This window comes from Myodes glareolus, chromosome 9 (assembly GCF_982192425.1).
Source record: "Myodes glareolus chromosome 9, mMyoGla1.1, whole genome shotgun sequence".
NCBI classification, from domain to species: Eukaryota; Metazoa; Chordata; class Mammalia; order Rodentia; family Cricetidae; genus Myodes; species Myodes glareolus.
The window spans coordinates 91,712,769-91,733,569 of NC_142034.1; the positions used below are offsets into that span (position 1 = coordinate 91,712,769).

Below are 20,801 nucleotides of genomic sequence, written 5' to 3' on the forward strand. Positions count from 1 at the left end.
AGCCTCGTCCTCCTCCTGCCTGGTGGCCTCTTGGTGATGTTTTCCACTGTGCTTTCTATTCGGTTCATCGGGTTTTCATCTATAACCTTTCTAGTGATTTGTTTTCTTTCTAAATCTCTATTTTCTTGCTGAAATTTTCTTTGATGTTGCCTGTTTTTAAATTCATCATCATTGAATTTTCTCATATATTTTGGTGACTTTTTTTACTTTATGTTGCTGGCTTTCCTCTCCAGTCACTGACCATTTTTATCAGGAAAACTACACACACACACACACACACACACACACACACACACACACACACACATGCACATACATGCATGCACACACGCACATATGCACACACACGTGCACACACACCACACATGCAAGCACACACAGAGACACACATGCACACACGCATGCAAACACAATCACTCACATAAATAGGACTTGAAATCAAGCAGAGAGGAGAGTATGGGAAGGAGGATGGAGCCTATTGATAGGAGATGAGGAGGGAAAACTTTTGTGAGGATGGGGTAGGGTGTGTGGGGGACTAGGAGAGAGGGTAAACACGGTCAAATTACCTCATATATTTGAGATTATCTTCACGAAGCCCACTCTATGTACAGTGAATAGACATTAGTAACAAAAGCAAAAGAACAAAGCAAAGCAACCCAAGGGGAAGGTTTTCTATAAAGGGTGCAGAGTAGATTCTAAACTCTATTGTTTACAAAACAACATTGTTTCCTTTTTTAAAAAAAAGTAGATGTGGAGCTTGGGAAGATGAGGTCAGAAAAAGCAAAAGACCTGAAGGGGAAGGGATTGAGGACAGGGAAGGAAGGAAACGGAGGTGGGATCTTATGTTTTATAACGGAGGTGGGATCTTATGTTTTATAACGGAGGTGGGATCTTATGTTTTATAGTTTTGATTTTGGTACCAAAAATTGATTATTGCATTAAAAAGAAGTCAGGGCTGGGGTGTGGCTCGATAACTCAGTTGATCATTGGCCCAGCATGGCAAGGCCCCAACACCACACAATAAAGTACAGCAACAACGACAAATAAACTTCAAACTTGAATACATGGGAAGAGTGAAACCTGTCTATCAAATTGCCGATGAAAGTGTCCCTGTGGCAATCCACTCTTACAGGACACATATCAAGGATGAAAAGACCCTCAGAACACGAACTGCACTTGGAAGAATTCTGTCGAACAAGAATGTAGCAAAGAGCCAGCTCTGAATGCTGGTTACAGCTGCGAGGAGCGGCGGAGTCTCTGTTCCCAGGTTCGCCACACGGGGGCGCTCGCCGCCTCCTCATCTCTCCTGAGCTTCAGGGATCTCCGCAGCCCCACCACCTTCTTCCAGGGTCCTCTAGTGGACTGGACAGTGATGGGTTTGAGTGGGTGCAGTTTTCCTTCTCAGTGGCCACCACCTCGTTGTTAGCTGAGAACCCGATGCTTCACTGGAGGGGATGGCTGGTTGGCAGGGCCGCGCACAAGGGGCAGGTCCTGGTGTCACTGAGCACCTGCCTGGGAGCACTCAGGAAACACAGCAGTCAGGCAGGAAACCGTCCCACCCCCTACTGCTTTTATCACCAGCCTGGATCCTGAAAGAGAGACTGTAGAAAGAACAACAACCTTTCTCTCTTCCCCCCAACTACAAGAATCCACAAGACTCTTCTTTCCTTCTCTTGTACTTCAGTTGGGTCCCCTGCACTGCCCTTGTGTGGTGCTTCGCTCCAATGACTCTTTCTTTTGTTTTTGAACGTTTGCACAGCTTTGATGTTGTTATCTTGCAGTTTTTAAGAAAAAATAACCACTGTTACAGACTTGAGACTCTGAATTCACCCTGTCCTGGGTTTGATTTCCGAGGGTTGCCGAGCAGACGGTGTGGTGTGATCTCAGAGCAGTAATCTCACCTGAGTTTCTGCTGTCTCCATCTATGAATGGGGAAGCTAGAGTACCTTTTCCAGAAAGTTGTCTGTGGAGCTCTGACAATATACCTTCACTCTGAGAAACATCATACAAAACCAGTTAGGAACACCAGGGTGTTCGTTGTGGTGACAGGCCATAAGCACCAACCAGGTCTCCCTCACCGATCTCCGCATGGGCTAATTTTGAAGCAAGCCCCGACTCTGCCGGTTCATTTGAGAAAACAATGTGAAAAATAAACACTCTCTTTTAAAGCCTTGTTGGGGGGACTTTAGGGAGAGACCAATGCTGGTGTTCAGCTCACTTTCCAGTTCATGGAGTGGTACAGCCCACATCTACAGTAGGTCTTCTCAACTCAACCCAATCTAGAAACTTCCAGATGTGCCCAGAGGCTTGCAACCATGGTCATTCTAAATTTCATTGAGCTGATACCAGTATTAACTAACCCAGTTCACCCCTTGTCAACTTCACACCCAAACCCCTTGTCCCTATAGGCTCAGGGTCATCTCATATTGCAAAATGTATTCAGTTCAGCTTCAAAGACCACATGGTCAATAAGTCTCAACACTCTTCAGAGGAGAAAAATTCAAGTCTCACTTGAGATTCAACTTCTTAACTATGACCACTTATAAAATAAAAGACAAGTTATAGACTTCTGATTGTGATAGCACAGAGTGACTGTTCCCATTCCTAATGAGGAGATTGGGACTAATAAGGAAAACTCAGTTAGAAACGCCGCAGGGTAAATACCAAATTCTGCAACTCCTTGTGGGGTCTGAGGCTTGTAATAGAATTGTCCTGACTCCAAAGAGTCAGGCACAGCGTCTCTCAGGTCAGTTCCAACCTATGCCTGAAGCCTTAGCAGATGTCACAAGGTTCCGACATCTTCAATATACTGGGATCTCTATTACAACTTAGGCTTTACCTTCACCTTCACACAACGGCCTCTCAGGGTCTCCTTGCAGGCTCTGTCACCTACCATCTTGACTCAGTTGATTCTCTGGAACTACGGTACAAGTCTCTATGGCTTTTGTAACCCTGCATCTTTCACACCTGCTAAACCAGTGCCCTGTGGATGCTGTCACTAAGGTCTTCTGCCATCTCTGGGAGGAGCCTGGGCTCTTTGGACCACAGCTGCACTGGTTTCTATGTGCTGGTCCTGGGAAACACTTCCCCAAGTTATTCAACCAGGGAACCTCCTCTATGGCAGCCTCGGTTTAGACTCCTCCCTCTTAAATGAACTCGCAGTGTCATAGGATAGAGCCTTCAATGGGCGGACTATACCGCGGGGCACCTTTCCTGTCACCCAGTGTCACCTTCTCTTTAATGTCACTCGGCTCCTTCCCAGTCAGAGTTGCTGCCTCGCCTGTCTCTCCGCCTCTGAAACCTTAATCTTACCTGCACACCTTTTCTCACCAAACTTCAGCATCCCCCATCTTCCTGATCCACTTTCCTCCCTCTCACTGCGGGCCTCGAGGAGAGCCGTGAGCAATAAGCTTGCTGCAACCTGATGCTCTCCTGTCTGTGCCGCAACCCTGCCTGGAGACTTCCTCTGCAAGACATATTAGCCTACACTCTTTAAATTCAACCTTTCTCCGGTTCTCAGGACATGGGCAGAATGCAGTCAGAACTTCTGCCGGAATATCACACAATGTCCCTAACCCACTTTCAGATAGAACATTTTCCCTAAAGCCTCCCTGGATCTCCACTGTCCACATTTCTCTCTGTGTTCTTGTCTTCCAGGTCCTATCAAAATGTCCCAATTCAGCTGTGCTTACAGCATCCGGGAGATTTTCTAGCCTGGAGCTTCAAGCTCTTCCGCATGTCTCCCCCAAACCAGTTCAAAAAGCCACATGGTCAGGTTTCTCACAGCAACACCGCCCCCCAATACCAATTCTGATGTATTAGTTACTGTTCCTGCTGTTGGGACCAAACACTCGAGACAGGCAATTTGAGGAAGGAAGGGTTTGCTTTGGCTCACTGTTCTGAGGGGTACAGTCCACCATGGTGGGAAGGAATGGTGGTGGGAAGAGGTCGGTCACATTGTATACACCATTCCGGATGCCGAGAAAGTGTGTGCTCAGCCATCCTTCTGTCTGTCCAGTCCAGGACCTCATTTCTGCCCACAGTCAACATGGCGCTCCCACAAAATCCAGGGCTGCTCATGGTTCCCGTTCAGCTCATGCCACATCTCTGTCCTCATGTGGAGTTAGGAATCTACCCTGGAGGCAAGAAGCTACCTAAGAGGTTCTCTGTAGTCTGATAATAGGTTTCTCTGCCGATACAGCAGGACAGATCAAGTCAAATTGAAAAAATATAACAGGTTTATTTGAACAAAGCAACTCTCTGGTGAGTTCTCCAGTCCTGGAGATGGAGGCCGGAGAAGCCACATGTCTGAGCTAAAGCAGAGAGAATATATAGCCTGGAGACGAGGGGTGATGGCGTGTCTGCCACAAGCTGGGTTTGTGGTAAGCAAAATGCTTCTGCAGGGGTTTGGGCTGCTGTTGGCAACAGGGGAGATACAATACTCTCCAGGAATGTGGAACGGGGCTTTTTGGTACCTTTTCTTTGTTGGAGACTCTTTGAGAGGGTGGAGTTGAGAGAGAGAAAAAAAAAGAGAGAGAGAGAGAAACAGGAATAGGGCTTTTTGGGATCTTGCAGGGTCAAGTTGGAGGCTCCAATTGAACACTACCTAATGTCAGTGAAATGCCCACCACAGTCCCACCAGAGTGCCACTGTGTCTGAACTCACCCCTGGAAATTACACAGGTGACACCAAGGGCAAACACTGTCTCCTACATCCCACAGGTCTGAGTGTAGTCCTACAAATAGATTCCCTCCTGCCCCCAGACAGAGAATCTCTGTGTAGCCCTGGCTGTCCTAGAACTAGCTCTGTAGATCAGACTAGCCTTGAACTCAGAGAGATCTGCTGGCCTCTGCCTCCTGAGTGACGAGATTAAAGGTATGCGCCACCACCTGACAAACAGGCATTTAACAAGCATTTGGCTGTGTGAAGCCACAGTAATGCTGGAGGCGGTGGCAGTTCTAGAAAAGCCTTGCACCTACTTGTTGTGACCTGCAGAGGGCACCCTAGAGACGGCCTACCCGGCAGACATTAAACAGATAAGGGTGGGCCCCAAGGTGGCACCACTGGTTTTAGGATAGATAAGACTTGAATTTACTGCTTTCTTCTGGTCTAGAGCCCCATCACATTGCAGTGTGGCTCTGGACTCTCACCAGATGCCTACGTCATGCCCTCAGACCTCCCGTCCTCCAGCATTGTGAGCCTAATCTATTCCACTGTCCATCTGTCCCCCAGGAACGTTGCAGAGACAGAACACAAAGAAACATGCTCTGTGACATGGATGGAAAGTGCTTGCTTAAGACTGCTTTGTGTCACCATGTGGGAAGCAGAATTGAGCAGGGGTAAGCCAAGCTGAAGGTCCTGGAAGGTGTCCTTCCCCACAGAACAATGTGGATAGGGGAGGGCGGGCTGTCCCAGCTTGGGCTTCTAACCCTCAGCAGGCATGAAGGGATGTCTGGTGCGAATCGCCTCTGGTCTGAGAGTCGGTTGACGGGGTGCTGGATCTGAGAATTGGTGACCGTGTCCCGGGCCCATTGTCTCAGTTTCCAGACAGTTCCAGACAAGACCAAAGGCAGCTGCTTCAGAGGCTCGCAGGAGAGAGACAGGCTGCTATTTTAAGACAGCCACACCTAGCTCTTTTTCGCAGCCCTGGAAGCAGCCGATCATGGGGAGGGGAAACGACGGGGGGGGGGTCACAAAGTACCAGGGAGGGCGTAGTGGACGGAGCAAAAGAGGCCTGCGGCATCTGCCTTGGCTGGTGGGCAGTTCAGAACCACAGACAGGGCACACTAGTGCCCACCCATGTCATTTAGGTGATGCCTCCATACCACTAGTGGGGAAACTGAGGCAGAGATGTGTATAAGCAGGGGCTGTAGGATCAGAGGTCAAGGCTGCTTTCCTTGACCGAAAATGGCCGAAGTCTCTTGTTTTGTTTGAGCTAGGGGCCATGTCGGTACGAGGAGAAAAAACTGCAGACAAACGGAAGCAGCAGGTATTTGTTTAAAACATATGGCTGAAGAGCCCGAGTTTGAACCCAGGAACCCATGTCAAAACGGCAGCATGGTGGCTCACACTCCCAGAGCTGGGGAGGCAGAGACCAGAAGATCCCTGGGGCTCATGCGTCAGCCAGTTGCCTGCTTGGTGAGTTCCAGGATAATGAGACTGTGTGCTTTGTTTTTTTAGGTGGTGCTCTAGGAATGATGCCCAAGGCTTTCCTCTGGCTGCTGCATATGCGAGCACACACGAGTGTATGTGCATGCACACACACACACACACACGACCTACATACATATGTGCACCACACACATAGATCCACAAACAAAACAAACCCTACACCAGGGACCTCTGTTTCAGCTGGTCTGTAAACACATCAAGGTTCGGAGACGTTCTGAAAGGAGCCGAGGCATCACCTTTCAGAGGGGCTGGGTGTACTAGGACATGGGGCAACCTTCGGCCAGGCGCCACCGATCTGATAAGATAATCTTTTTGGATGCTACTCATGTTGTTAAAATGTAAGATATGTGATATGTTTAAAATGTCACAAGGTTTGCTGGTCCTGGCTTCCTCTCAGAAGCCAGGCTCTCTCTCCCCTCGGTGTTTATTGGATTCATAAATCACAGAGATGGGATAAAGATGCTAATTTAGCAATGTGCTTCCCATTCCTTTGCCCAAATGCTAAGGGAAGAGGCATTTCCCCAGAACGCCTCTGACTTCCAGGAACTTCCTAAGTCCTGGGGACAAGGCCTGTTGGGTGCAGCCTTGGGACGGAAGGTGTGGAGGGTTAGAACCGGCCCCCTCTTCAAACTTCTGCTCTGTCTGTCCTTAGTTTGTCCTCTCTCTGCACAGCTCCTTCCCAGACACCAGAAGGGTGACCATTCCACCCCATTTGGTGGACACGCTTCCAGAATTTTCTCTCCACCTTGCTATATCAATAACAGGGCACTATTGAAGTGTGGTCACCTGTTAGTAGTCTCTTTCAAAGTGAACTTTTAGGGCCCCACTGAAAGCAGGACACATTCTCTCAGGGTGCAGGGAAGGGAGAAAAGGTGAAGCTGAGGTCACTCTGAGCAGCTCATCTAACTGTGATGTGAACCTCAGAACATTCCTGTGTGTTCTCAACTGGCTGGTTCCTGGGTGCAGTACCTGGGGTGAAGTCCCACCCTCACAGAGACCATTTGTAAAATGGCGGCCCTGACCTGACCCTCCCTCCATCCTGCGTACCTTACCATGCTGGGTAATGTCAGCACCCCATGGGATGGCCTACTGGAAGTCTCCGAGGTTGCCCTCTGCGGCAGACACCAGAGACAACTAACCCAGAGCCTGACGGTTCATTCTGGCTTCCAGTTGTGGAGGTTTCAGTCTGCAGTTGTGTGGCCTCTTGTGTTTGGGATTGTGGGAGCTGGCACATCACGGGCCAGGGGTGATGGTGCATGGAGCAGGCATGCTTAGCTTCAGGGCAGGATATGAATGAGAGAGGAAAACAAAGGGATTGGGATCTTACTATCCCCACCATGATACCCCTCCAATGATCTCACGACTCCCACCAAGCCCCACCTGGCGAAGTCCACCGACATCGAGCCAAGTTGGGGACTTGGCCTGAACACTGGTGGGCTGGTTAGTTTTCTGACATCTGAAGACAAGGTAGAGTCATCTAGAACAAGGCTGAGGAACTGAATGTCGCAGATCGGCCTCTATGAATGTCTGTTGGACACATCCTTGATTAATGATTCATGTGGGAGGGCCCAGACCCCTGTGGGCGGTGCCACCCTTAGGCAGGTGACCCTGGGGCCCAACAGAAAGCAAGTTGAGCAAGCCATAGGGAACAAGCCAGCAAGTAACACTTCTCCATGGCTTTTTGCTCCAGTTGCTGCCTCCAGGTTCCTGCCTCCAGGTTCCTGCCTCCAGGTTCCTGCCTTGAGTTCCTGCCTCCAGGTTCCTGTCCTGAGTTCCTGCCTCCAGGTTCCTGCCTTGAGTTCCTGCCCAGGCTTCCCTCCACAGTGGACTGTAAGATGTAAGGGGAAATAAATTTTGTTCTCCTCGAGTTACTTTTGGTCCTGGTGTTGTCACAACAACAGAAAGCAAACCAACTCTCTCCTTGTCACCAGCCTGTGACACCTGCCTAACCCTCTCCTGTCCAGGTGAAGCTAGAGGGAGGGGAGAATGTGAGCAGCTGGGACCATGTTTCGGCACACATTCGTGACCCTGGACTACTACAACCCTGCAGGCTTCACCTGAAGAGGAAACAGAATTTGCAAACTTTATTGTATGACTTGACGACCAGAAAATTGGAGACAGAGATTATCTACAGTACATCTGGCCCATGTCTTTGAAACATCTACAGGAGTGTCTGGCCCATGTCTTTGAAAAGTATCTGCAAGATATTTACTGTCTTTTCAAGATTAGGATTCAGCAAGGGCAAGAGGCAATCGACTGGCTGCTTAGCTTAGCTATTAGACTGAAATAGGAGATAATGTTGAAAAGAATACAAGGACTCAGCATCCGATAACATAAAAAATACCAACAACACATGTAAAGACGCAGAGCCACAGCTGATCCACCTGGATGTAAATGGTTTTGAGGCTGGCCATGGTGGCTGATGCCTGGTGATGCATAGGGAAAGTTGCACTTTGGTTCAGGAGCCACTAACCCTGGATACAGTTGCTAAAGCAGATCTGATGGAAGAGGGCCTGCCTGTGGCTTTAGATAAATAGCTTCTTTGTTTTGACACATGAGATAGTTCCTAAGGAAACTCCTCAGACTCTACAGTCACGGGCAGAGACATATATGCCCCTTACTGGCTGTGTGATCATGTCTCTGACTACACAGCTAGTGGGTCACCTGCTTCCCTAGACTTATTAGAAGGGATGGGTGAGGATGTGTAAGGGATCCATAGGCAGAGCTAACATATGCATGGCTCTCAGTGAGACAGGCCGATGTCCAGCTCGGGCTATGTTTGTCCCCAAGTCTGTCTCAGGACTACTTTGGGGCTTCCAAAGGAGGAATGGGGATTCTCTCTGGCATCTGAAGGTGAGTTGGTGTTGCTTCTAGAATGACCCAAGCCTGCCTGGGCATGCCACTCCCAGGTCTGCTTTGCCTGCAGGCATTCCAAAGTCCTGGAAGGCTCACCCTGGATCCCGAGTGAAGGATTAGCGGGATGATTCACCCGTGAAGAGAGGCCAAGTCAGACTCCAGACAACACAGGAAAAAAGTCTCCTTATACCTCAGGGACAGTGAGACTCAGAAGGGACATCATGTTGTTAATTATTCACAGGTGCGGAGAAGCCCGAACAGCAAGCCCTACTGGGCGCAGAGTGGATCATGGGCTGAGAAATCAAACGATGCCTCACCCCACGACTGCAAGAGCTCTTTCCCAGAAGAGCTGTGTTGCAGGGGGCGGGGCATCTTACACCATCACGTTGTCACACAGGATGGACCACTGTACGATCCGAGAGGTGACATTACTATGGTGTGACCAGACTTGGACTAAATGGGAGGACTGTGTTCCTTTAGGCAGGAAGAGAAAGTTCTTGAGCCTCTCGGGGTGATCAGCGGCAGGCCTGTGCTGGGGCCTGTGCTGGGGCCTGTGCTGGGGCCTGTGCACACGCACAGCTGAGTTCTCCCCTCCGGGGCGTATGTTTATCTGTAAAGCCATAGACAATAAACACACAGAGTTATTTTAAGTAGGATAAGTGCTATAAAGAAATAAACATGGGAGTCCGTGCACCAGCCCAGCCTGGTGAGTGACCCGGACCTTGCCCGCCTGCCATGGCGTCCCCACACTCCCAGACCTAGGGTCACACATCTTGCACACCAGCCCAGCCAGATAAATGTAGCTCTCAACTATTTTTTTTTCTTCAGTAGATGGAGGCTACAAATGCAGAAAATAAGGTGGCCATGGGGTGCCCAACCCAAACTGGTACAGTTGCAGCTCAGCTCCCCCATCTAAGCTGCAGTGCACATCCTGGGAGAGGGACAGAAAGATTGGAAGAGTCGGAGGACCAGGTTATCTGCTGCGAGACCGTGTCTTCTGGGGACACTAGGGATGCCACACCCTGAAATCTCAACAGTATGGTTGTAGTGGCAATGACTGCTGACCTGCCAAAATGGTTGGGGGAAATTTCACAAGACCCTGCCTCTACACAAAGAGCTATAGGCAATCGATGCCTGCGGAGACTGGGAGGACTGGTCTTCTCCAGGGAAGAGCTTCCGGGAGGTTATCTATCCCAAGCAGTCAACACTAAACACATGTGCATACGAGCAACACTAAATGAACCCAGTAGATTGCAAACATGCATCTTTCTCTCTCTCTCTCTCTCTTTCTCTCTCTCTCTCTCTCTCTCGTGTGTGTGTGTGTGTGTGTGTGTGTGTGTGTGTGTGTGTGTGCAATAGTAATAATTAAAGAGACGGAGTAGGGGAACATGGGAGAAGTTAGTAGGTGGGGGAGATGGGGGAGTAAAAAATAATATAAATACAGTACTCATATGAAATCCTGAAAAAAATTTCAACTTAAAATCAAACAAATATGGTGGTGGCTCAGGCCATTAATCCCAGCACTCGGGAGGCAGAGGCAGGTGGATCTCTGAGATCAAGTCCAGCATGGTCTACAGAGCAAGTTCCAGGACAGCCAGGGCTGTTACACAGAGAAACCCTGTCTCAAAAAACAAATAAACAATCAAACAAAAGCCAAAAACCAAACCAAACCAAACTAAAACAAAACAACAACCCCCACCCCGCAAAAAGAAAACCTAGACAAATGGGAAAGAGAGTACAGGGAATGAGAGATGGGTAGAGATGAGGTGCTCTTTCAGTGGGGTGACCAAGAAGGAGGACAGGGCCTTGGTGCTGAGGTCAAAAGGAAGCAAGGCACTGAATGGTACAGACAGGGGAATGGTTGGCACAGAAGCCTGAGGCCACAGGCTCCTGGTGTGTTCAAAGCACTGGAAGGACAGTGTGGTACAGGGGGCACAGCGGTAGAAGGGTCCCTCTGCACATGCGTGGGAAGAACATGGAGTTTCCTGTGAGCAGGGGACAGCATATCTCAGAGCAAGTCTGGGTTCACACAGGTCTGTGTTCTCTCGGCTTGCTTCACCCCCATCATCTCCTCACGTGGGCCAGGCCTGGGGTGCAGCACCACATGGTCTCCATCCTTACCTCATGCTTGAGAAATCTCAGGTGCAGCTCTGCCAGGGTCACTTACAAAGGTTGCCCCAGCTGCAGACACCGAGAAGGGTCCTCTTGATTGGGAAGGGTGCTTGATAGGTCTGTGGATCTCTGTAGGACACACACTCACGGCCCCATCTCTATTCACTGTGTGTCCAGGACCTCAAACCCCACCAGCCATTATTGTTATCCATCTCTGATAAGGAGCAACAGCTCTGCGGATGGGAGTTTCCATGAGGAGCCCGTCTCATGAACTGTGACCTGCGACCTGTGACCCAGCACCAGATGAATAGCCAGGGGACAGAAGGGATATGCTTGCAGGGCTATATGGCTGCCACTGAGAAGTAGGTGTCGGGCTCCGGTTACCCTGGCTGAGATCATTTGCTGTTGGTCCTGAGTCAGGTCTGGAACCTGGGTGTCTCCAGCGCAGCTCACATCCCACCACTGGGCCAGGTCTGGGCAGTTCTGAAGCTTTGCTCTGTAACTAATGCTCTGCACCTAGGCCAGACACTGGTCTGCTCACCCATGCACGGCCTTGGGTTGTGGGGGCTGGGGCTCATTTTAATGAAGGACCAGCACTGTCTTTCAGATGTCCAAAGGATTTAATGAGGTGTGTCTGCTATGACCCCCAACTTAAAAGAGACAGTAGGATCCCCAAAGCACGGAGTCACTCTCCCAGAGTCCCATGGGGGAGAGGAGGAGGCAGAGGCAGCTTGCCTGTGGACTGCCAGGCACTCCACTCCTCAGTGTCCCTAGTACTGCCCCCTCCCTGTTGAGAGCACCCCACCCCCTCAGCAGGGAATCTGGAAAGAACCAAGGGGCCTAGAGAGGGTCAGGCCCGTGGGGAGGAAACACACATTTCTTACGCCTGTAGACTTTGCCAAGATCTCCAGAAGCAGCCGACTTGGGTACAAGGGCGGGTGCTTTCCTGTGGGAAAATGTGGGGTGTTTCCACTTATAGCCCGATAATTGGGCCCAGCGAGGTCCAAAGCACGGATGACATCATTCTGTTTAGTTGGCCTTTGGGGCTTGGGGACCCTCTGGGAAAGTGGTGGGGTAGGAAGGGCTGAAGGGCAGAGGCTCTGGAAGGGACCACAGTTAAAAACAGGAACGAGTTTTGGGTGGGTGTGGACTGTGGCCAGAGCAACCGAAGCAGGCTAGCCCAGGGGACGAAGCACACATTGTTATGCCCAAATCCACGAAGTCCCCCAAAAGCCAACAAAGAGACCGAGGCCCGTATGTAAAAGCAAGGAGCCTTTATTTTATGTGAGGCATCGTTCCAACCGCTGTAGATAGGATCACCTGCCAGAACACACTCACCAGGACACCCCTAGACAAATGTCAGCCAATCAAGGGCCCTGAGCCTCAGAAACCCCTCACCCCATCTCTACTACTATAAAAACCCAACTCTAACTGAGCTCGTGGCTCTCCTATTATTCCAGTACGTTGGACATGTGGAGAGACCGCGTTTGCAAGCTTGCATAAAATAAAGGCTCTTTGCTTTTACAATATGGGACTTGGTCTCCTTGTTGGCTTTTGGGGGACTTCGCAGATTTGGGCAGAGCAACATCAGAGTCAAAATGAGTAGCAGGGACCAGGCCTGGAGGCAGAATTGGGCAAGGAGGTTGGAAGAACAAACAGGCAAAGGAAGGGAAGTGAACAGACAGCAGGGATTCAGGGTTCCTGGGAGCCGCTGAGCCCAGGGGAAGGCTGTGCACCGTGGCACTGGACACAGTTCAAGAGCCAGTTGTCATTCATCACTTCTGTCACTTAGGGCTACTCTCTCGGCCTCTCTAAGACTGCAGGCACAAGGCACTGTCAATTTCCAGCCCACGTTTGAAAACAAAACCCTGCTTTAACTGGGGTGGCAGTACAGGCAGCTGGGACATCTGTGTGCTTCCCTCACAGCTGGGAGCGGGGGTTTGCCTAGCCAACACAGCCTTAGGTCCTTCCAAGGAAAATGACTATGGTCTCTTTGAAGGGCTGTGATACCTCTCCTAGGGTATGTGCCATGAGCAGTGAGTGCCCTGGGCATGACTGACTTCTGCCATGTTCTAAGTCTATCCCTGGCACGGCCACCTGCAGTTGCTCCCAACCGCACAGGGAAGTCTCTGCTGCCTCAGATTCTGCAAATCCTCCACCCCTTCCCCAGCCCTCCCAGCAGTTCTTCCCAGGACCCTGCAATTACTAATGGCTTCCCACCACCCCCGCCAGCCCTGAAGCCAGCTGTTTGGGCTCAAATCTCAGCCCACCACTTCCGGCCCTGTGTGACTCCTTGGTGGTTGTTCCTCGGTACAGGCAGGGGAGGTCCTAAGACCCCCCGCGGACACTGAAACCCACCATTGCCCAAGTCTCTTATATAAAACAGCATGGTGTTTGTATGCAGCCTCCACTGTAAGCCATCTCTAGATGGCTCAGAGCCGCTACGGAGATGTGAATGAAGCTCTTCTTAGACCGCTGTTGAGGGATAGCGGTGGGTTTTCAAAGTCCCCACATGCCCTGTACAGATGCGCACGGACTTAAATATTTTTGATCCAGGTTGGTTGATTCTGCAGAGGCAGAGCTGACTTATGTGGAGGGCTGGCCATGTAGAAGAGTCGGGAGAGCCACCACCTGCCATTACTGCCTGGGCATGTGTGTGGGTTGCGGTGAGGCTTAATGCAGAGCCTGGAGCTGTTGGACCCATCACTCCTGTGAAGACAAAGGCACTCCCTGGTGTTGCCCCATATCCCTGTGAACAGTCAGTCCCATCTGGTTCCCAACCCCTCTCAAACCCTTGGGGCTTCATGCTTGTCCGTCCTTGGTTTGGGATGCCCTCTGCTCCCTGCCAGCCTTCTTCACCCATCTGTTTCCATGTGGCACTTGAAAATGGCTTACTTTTGTCTCCTCTAGGAAGCTACCTTTGGCTCAGCACTCAGCCCCAGGCTTGCCCAGCCTCTGTGCCTGATCCATCAGCGTGACAGCTAGTCTCTCCCAGCCTGTGTCTGAGCTCCTTAGAGACCCACACAGTGTTCCTGTCCTCCCTATCCCTAAACATCCTCAGAGACAGAGGCATCCTCAGTACCACAGCTAGCAGACTAGGGCTGATGTAGATGTGGTCCAGGCATCATGCTCCGTGCTGCATGCTGTGCCAAACCCTATGCTCATGGTGTCTTCTCTCAGCTGCTATGACTGCTGGGAAGGCTACTTGAATGTGTCACTTTAGCTGAGCTACTAAGCCCAGCTGTTTGTCCAACACGGTCTAGCTGTCACCATCAGCATTTTGTAGATGACGCTTTGTGGGCGACATCACCCTTAATCACATGGGAGCACACACTGCCAACTGAAGCCTTGAGAGTAAAGATTGGAACCTTCCAAGATCTGGATGCTTTGCTTGCACCAGGGATAGTAGCTGTCCATTCTGATGGCCACTCAGATTTCAGAATATGCCACCTCTAAATCACGAGGAAATTCCTTATGTGAACTCCTCCCTAATACCCCACTAGTCCTCTTTCCCTGGGGAAGTAGACAGGCAGCTAGGACTCAAGGAGGTTGTGCTTCATGGCCAGGATTAGGTAGGGCTAAGCAGAAGGGCCCAGGCAACACTCCAAGGAGCCTCAACAGATCCAACTTTCCCGACCCTGCTGGTGTCAGGATCCAGATCTGAGCACCAGCTCAGACTCAAGACTTCCTGAGCCAAGAGAGCCGATCAGCAAGGCAGCCCCTTCCCAGAGAGCCGACACAGCTTAACAGACGTACAGAGAAAGGGGAAGGGTAACTCTTGCAACCCAGCAGGTTCAGAGCTAGGTCCTTTGTGTGTAATATGGCCATTGCCATTTTAAAACCAGAGCATCTGTGATCACCCACACAAGACCCTGACAAGAGCCCTCCCTCTGACATTCCCTGGTGGAAGAGGAAAGGACTCATGAATCAGAAGAGAGTGGGCAGGAGGGACTCATAAGGCCCTCTGCCCCCATCTCTGATAAATTAGCTGTAAAGAGAGGTTGTGCGGAGACACTTTTAGGCGTATAGTCCATGTGGGTTCCCACATTCTTGTGAGTGACCCCAATTAAATTCACTGACTCATTTAGCAAGACACAAATGGAATTTTCTTCCTTCTTCCATCTTCCATCTTTCATCTTCCTTCCTTCCTTCCTTCCTTCCTTCCTTCCTTCCTTCCTTCCTTTCTTTCTTTCTTTCTTTCTTTCTTTCTTTCTTTCTCTCTCTTCAAAACATGGTTTCTTCCTGTAGATTCTGTAGACCAGAACTTGAACTCAAAGATCCACCTGCCTCTGCCTTCTGAGTGCTGGGATTAATGACATGTACCACCATCACCTTGTTGAAATTGTTTCTTGATATGTTGTTGGCACTTATCTGGGGTGAACAGACATTTGTTCATGTCTCCTCAGAAAAGGTCACAAAACTCTACTTGCAGGCTGTGTGGTCATGCATCGTCACCTCTGTGGAGCCTATGACCTCAAAATCCAACAACACTGGACTGGATGGATACATTATGAGATTACAAACCAGGGCCAAAGTCAAGGGATCTACTGGGAATTGGTTTAGGAGAGTCTTCAAGACACATGCATAATGAAGGATGGGATAGTACAATGTTTGCTACTTTCAAGAAAAGAGGAATTTAAGATTAAATTCTAGGACTCAGTGGCAAAGCACATGCTTGTGGTCTATTCCCTGCATACACATGTGCACACACACACACACACACACACACACACACACACACACATCTTAATTACTGTTCTGTTGCTGTGAGGAGGCACCATGACTGGCAACTCCTAGAAAAGGAATCATTTAATTGGGGGAGTGATTACAGTTTCAGAGGGTTAGTCCATGATCATCATGGTGGGAAGCAGAAAGGCATGGGGCTGGAGCAGTAGCTGGGAGCTTTACATCCTGATCTGAAGGCAGGAGAGAGAGAGAGAGAGAGAGAGAGAGAGAGAGAGAGAGAGAGAGAGAGAGAGAGAGAGAGAGAAAGGAGGAGGAAGAAGAAGAAGAAGAAGAAGAAGAAGAAGAAGAAGAAGAAGAAGAAGAAGAAGAAGAAGAAGAAGAAGAAGAGAGAGGAGAGGAGAGGAGAGGAGAGGAGAGGAGAGGAGAGGAGAGGAGAGGAGAGGAGAGGAGAGGAGAGGAGAGGACAGGAGAGGACAGGAGAGGAGAGGAGAGACTGGGCCTGGCATGTCCTTTCGAAACCTCAAAGCCCACTCCCAGGTGTTGACTGAGGTTTCTGTCCCGCCTAGTCCTGTGGCCATTAAGTTCCAAAGAATCACACAGAGGTCTACATTAATTATAAACTGATTGGCCTGTTAGCTCAGGCTTCTTATTAACTAATTCTTACATCTTACATTAACCCATTATCCTTGTCTTTGTTAGCCATGTGGCTCGGTACCTTTTTCAGTGAGGCAGTCACATCTTGTTTGCTCTGTGTCTGGGTCACTACTGCAGACTGCGCTTCCCTCTTCCCAGAATTCTTATTGCCCCGCCTCTACTTCCTACCTGGTAACGGGTCAGTCAGCATCTATTTAAACTACAAGTGACAGGGTACAGACCCAGGGATACACTTCCTCCAAGAAGGTCACACCCCCTAATCGTTCCCAAACAGTCCCACTAACTTGTGACTAAGCATTCAAATTACATGAGTCTATGGGGGTCATTCTTGTTCAAGCCACTAAACATACACACACACGTACACACACACATGTACACACACACTTGCTCTCTGTCTGTCATAGTTTTTATCAACTTGACAGAAATCTAGACATACCTGGAAAGAGAGAACCTCTATTAGATTGTATTGTGGGCTGGTCTGTGGGGAATTTTCTTGATTGCTGACTGAAGTGGGGAGAGTGCACTCAAATGTGGCTAGTGCTATCCCTATCCAGGTGGTCCTGAGCTGGGTAGGAAAGGTAGCTGGGTGAACCAGGGGACATAATCCGGTAAGTAGTTATCTTAGTTAGTGTTTCCGTTGCTGTGAAGAGACATCATGACCACAGTAACTCGTAAAGAACACATTTAATTGAGGGAGCTTGCTTACAGTTTCAGAGGTTCAATTCATTATCATCATGGCGGAGAGAATGGCCATGTGCAGGCAGACACAGTGCTGGCTACATCTTGGCTTGCAGACAACAGGAAGTCAACTATTCTCTAGCTGGTATCCAGAGCATAGGAAATCTCAAAGCCCGCCCCCACAGTGACACACTTCCTCTAATGAGGCAATACCCACTCCAACAAAGCCACACCTCCTAAAAGTGCCACTCCTTATGAGATTAATGGGACACTTACATTAAAACTGCCACAGTATCATTCCTGTGTGGCCCCTGCTTTAGTTTCTGCTCCAAGTTCCTTCCCTGAGCTCTTTGCTTCTTCTGATGATGTTGGACTGTAACCTGTAAGCAAAGCTTCCTTGCCATTGCTTTTGTTCTCACCGAGGGCCAGGACCATTATCTAGAACATTCCATTCTCATGGAGCAAGTCTGAAGACCTTGTGACCTTTCTTTTCGCCGTTACCCTTGATAAGGCCGGAGTGATCTTGAGATGATCCATTGCCCCAGAAGGTCTAAATTCCCATTAGGACATATGGTGGTGGTGCCTGGAAGGACCTGTACAGCCAAGAACTACATTTCCCAGCATCTTTTGATGTCATGTGACTACTTCTCACCAATGTTATGTGGACACAGGGCTAGGTAATGGGTTTCCATTTTCCTTTCTCCCAGTTTTCTATTTGGATGACCCTGAGGTCACACAATGATAGAGAAAAGATTAGATTTGTGTTCCAGAGAAATCACTGGCAAAAGCCACTTAGGAGACCTACGAACCGGGAGCATAGCCATTGGGTTCGGTAGGAGGGAGAGACAAACACATACACACAAACAAAGTAGACAGCGCCATGTGTGGAAATCATGATGATGATTTCCTTAATCTCCTTAGTCATCTTTCTGCTTCAAAAAATTATGGGTATTTTCCCACTGTTTCTTTCCACCAGACCTTTTAAATTGCTTGCTGGAATATTGCAAAGTAATCCTCCGGCATCACACACAAAAACAAAGATGGAAACATCATTGTGCTGAACCCAACATCCACAGCAGCAGCTGTCCTCAGGCTGCCTGCCTGGACAAATGTGGATGTTGGGAGTGTATGGAGCCAGGGGCTAGAACACACCAGCCTTTCTTTGGGTTGGGTGGTGTACAGAGAAATGTCGGGGTTCCAAGTTCGAGTGTGTCAAGGGAGAACAGCTCTCTCTGTTCTCCAGGCCCAGCCACACCCACCTACCCATCCAATCTCCATTTTCCCCCCTTCCCTCTCCTCAGCTGAGATGAGGGGCAGGGAGTTTTCAGGCTCTGTGCTTGGCCTTAGTCAGGAAGAGCTGGGTGTGTCGGAGTAAGGCCAGCAGGAACAGAACAAGCAGGCAGAAGGATGGGTGCTGGAGCCCAAGGCCAACCAGAGAAGTTGGGGCCAGGATGCAAGCCTCATCAGCTCAGCCTAAGTTTATGACCCTGGCTGGTCCTCAGAGGTTGGCGTGCAATGCTGAAGAATGAAAAGCAATTATAACTGTAGAGGCTGCTCATGTGGTGGCCTTGTTCCTGGTCACCGTTTCCTGTTGCTGGGGGAAAAATGGAGAGGCTGCACCAGGTGGGGTTTAGGGTTCGAACCTCCAAGAGACCAAGGGGACTGAGCCCATTCAAAAATTGTCATTGTGCACCCTGAGCAGGACCCCAGCTAAGCCACTTTCCCATCTCTCCCCTCAGACAGGCTCCCTCACCCTTCAGAGCCTCTACCTCCCTGTCCTGAAGACGATGGAGGATCAACTGCCCTGGGTCTTGGGCATGCCGACATCGTAATGGTAAAGCCTGGTATCACAGGGCCTTGCTGATTCACAGCCATAGCTTCAGATCTCCTTAGCAACAAGGACAGTGCTGGCAGGCCCAGTTGGCACCCTTCCAGGGAGTGGGTAAGGCCTGAGGGTGCTGAGCCCCACCCTCCTTTGAAGAGGAAAGGGGAAAGCAGGGAGCCGGGACTTTCTCCTGCAGCAGCAAGGTCTGGTTTCCCGTGGTAGAGGAGCGTGGGAGGGGTGTGGCGGAGGGGCGTGGGGCGTGGATCCTGTAACTCCCGGGTTCTTTCCTGGAAGGGGCAGGGTTGGCAATCAAGTACTCACTTCTTGGAGACCAGCCTCGCAGCTGTCAGGAGAAAACAGCTGTGTGGCTTCCCTTCAAAGGGGAAAGACTTCAGTCCTGTGGGAAGCCCGGCAGCCCTGTGATAGAAAACAGGAACTCCAGATAGCATCTGCAGCCAGCAGGTTCTGTGTGGGCTACAATGCATGCCGGCTGTGTAGCCCTGGGCCAGTCACTTCGCCTCCCTGAGCCTTACTTACATTGCTCTTTAAACGTGGATAAGGATACCCGCCTCATAGGGATACTATGAGAAGAGGAGATGGAGTATCTGGATGGCTTGCACAGAGCAGTGCTCGCTCAGGAAACTCGTAACGGACCTCGCATACCCTTGTTTCTACGACCGTGGAAACAACGATTGTGCCATACTGCTTTTGAAAAGACTGCATTGTTTTTTTTTATTGCTATGATAATCTAAAAATGCTTTCAGTGGTTCACTCTGTAGCCACAGCACTTCGGTATCTAGAGGGCTCATGTCCAGACTCTCCGACCTCCATTCACTCCGTGAGGAGACCCACTCTTTGCCTGGCTCTCTCTACTGCAAACTGCGCATGCTCCAGCCCAAACCCCACCCGGTGCAGCCTCTGCGTTTCCCCCCCAGCCACCGGAAGGAGAACAGGAACGAGGCCACCATAGAGGCATCGCAGACTCACCTGCCTTCACTCTACAATTGCAGTTGCTTTTCCTTCTTCGTCACTGTACGTCAGCCTGGTGTCCTTTAGTTACTAATTCGTGGATTCAGCCATCCGTGCATCAAAAGCATCCAGAAAAATAATCGTGTTAGTGCCGAACCTGAACAGGTTGATTCTCGGTATTATCCCTAAAGAACCCTAGGCTGGTCACCGTTTCCTCTGCATTTGCCCTGTAGAGATAAGAGTCCCACAAAGGATGACCCATCTAGGGCGGGTGCAGACACTGCCTGTGTATAGAAGGATGTAGAGTCAGATTCTGATTCAGACAGGTCCTGGACACCCGTAAATGCTGGTGTGTGTACTCTGTAGGGTGCCTGAGTAAGGTTCAATCATGAGACTCCTTTGCTCTTAACCCCCAGTGACCCTCACTAAAAATAGACCCCTCTTGTGCCTGAGAAGGACTCACTCAGCTAAATATCATGTCTGGTCATGCTTTATGTCTTAGGCTGTAGCCCAATGATGGCTTGGGACAGCCGTAACCTGTCTTGACCTTGGCATTTGGGGATACACAGTCCAGTTATTTTGTAGCATGTTCCCTTGGTCTTGTGTGAAGGTTCCTCATGGCCAGCTTTTTTGTTTGTCCATATGCCGAGGGTAGACCTTAGAGCCTGCCGCAGGCTAGACAAGGGCTCTATGGCTGAACTGGTCCCACAAAGGCAAAGGAGGGTGGGCTGTGAACATGGCGGCTAAGCAGGTAAAGGTGTGACACTTGAGCAGATTCCTGGGACCCATATGATTGAAGAAGAGAAATGACTCCCACAGGTTTTCCTCTGGCCTTCACACGTGCAGTGGC

The 20,801-nt window shown here is 50.0% G+C and overlaps 1 pseudogene; it reads left to right on the top strand.

Annotated features, from left to right (window-relative positions):
* The first annotated feature begins 8,135 nt into the window (after nucleotides 1-8,135).
* Nucleotides 8,136-9,152, top strand: LOC125401521 (tRNA-splicing ligase complex subunit RTRAF pseudogene; annotated as a pseudogene).
* Nucleotides 9,153-20,801: the final 11,649 nt, after the last annotated feature.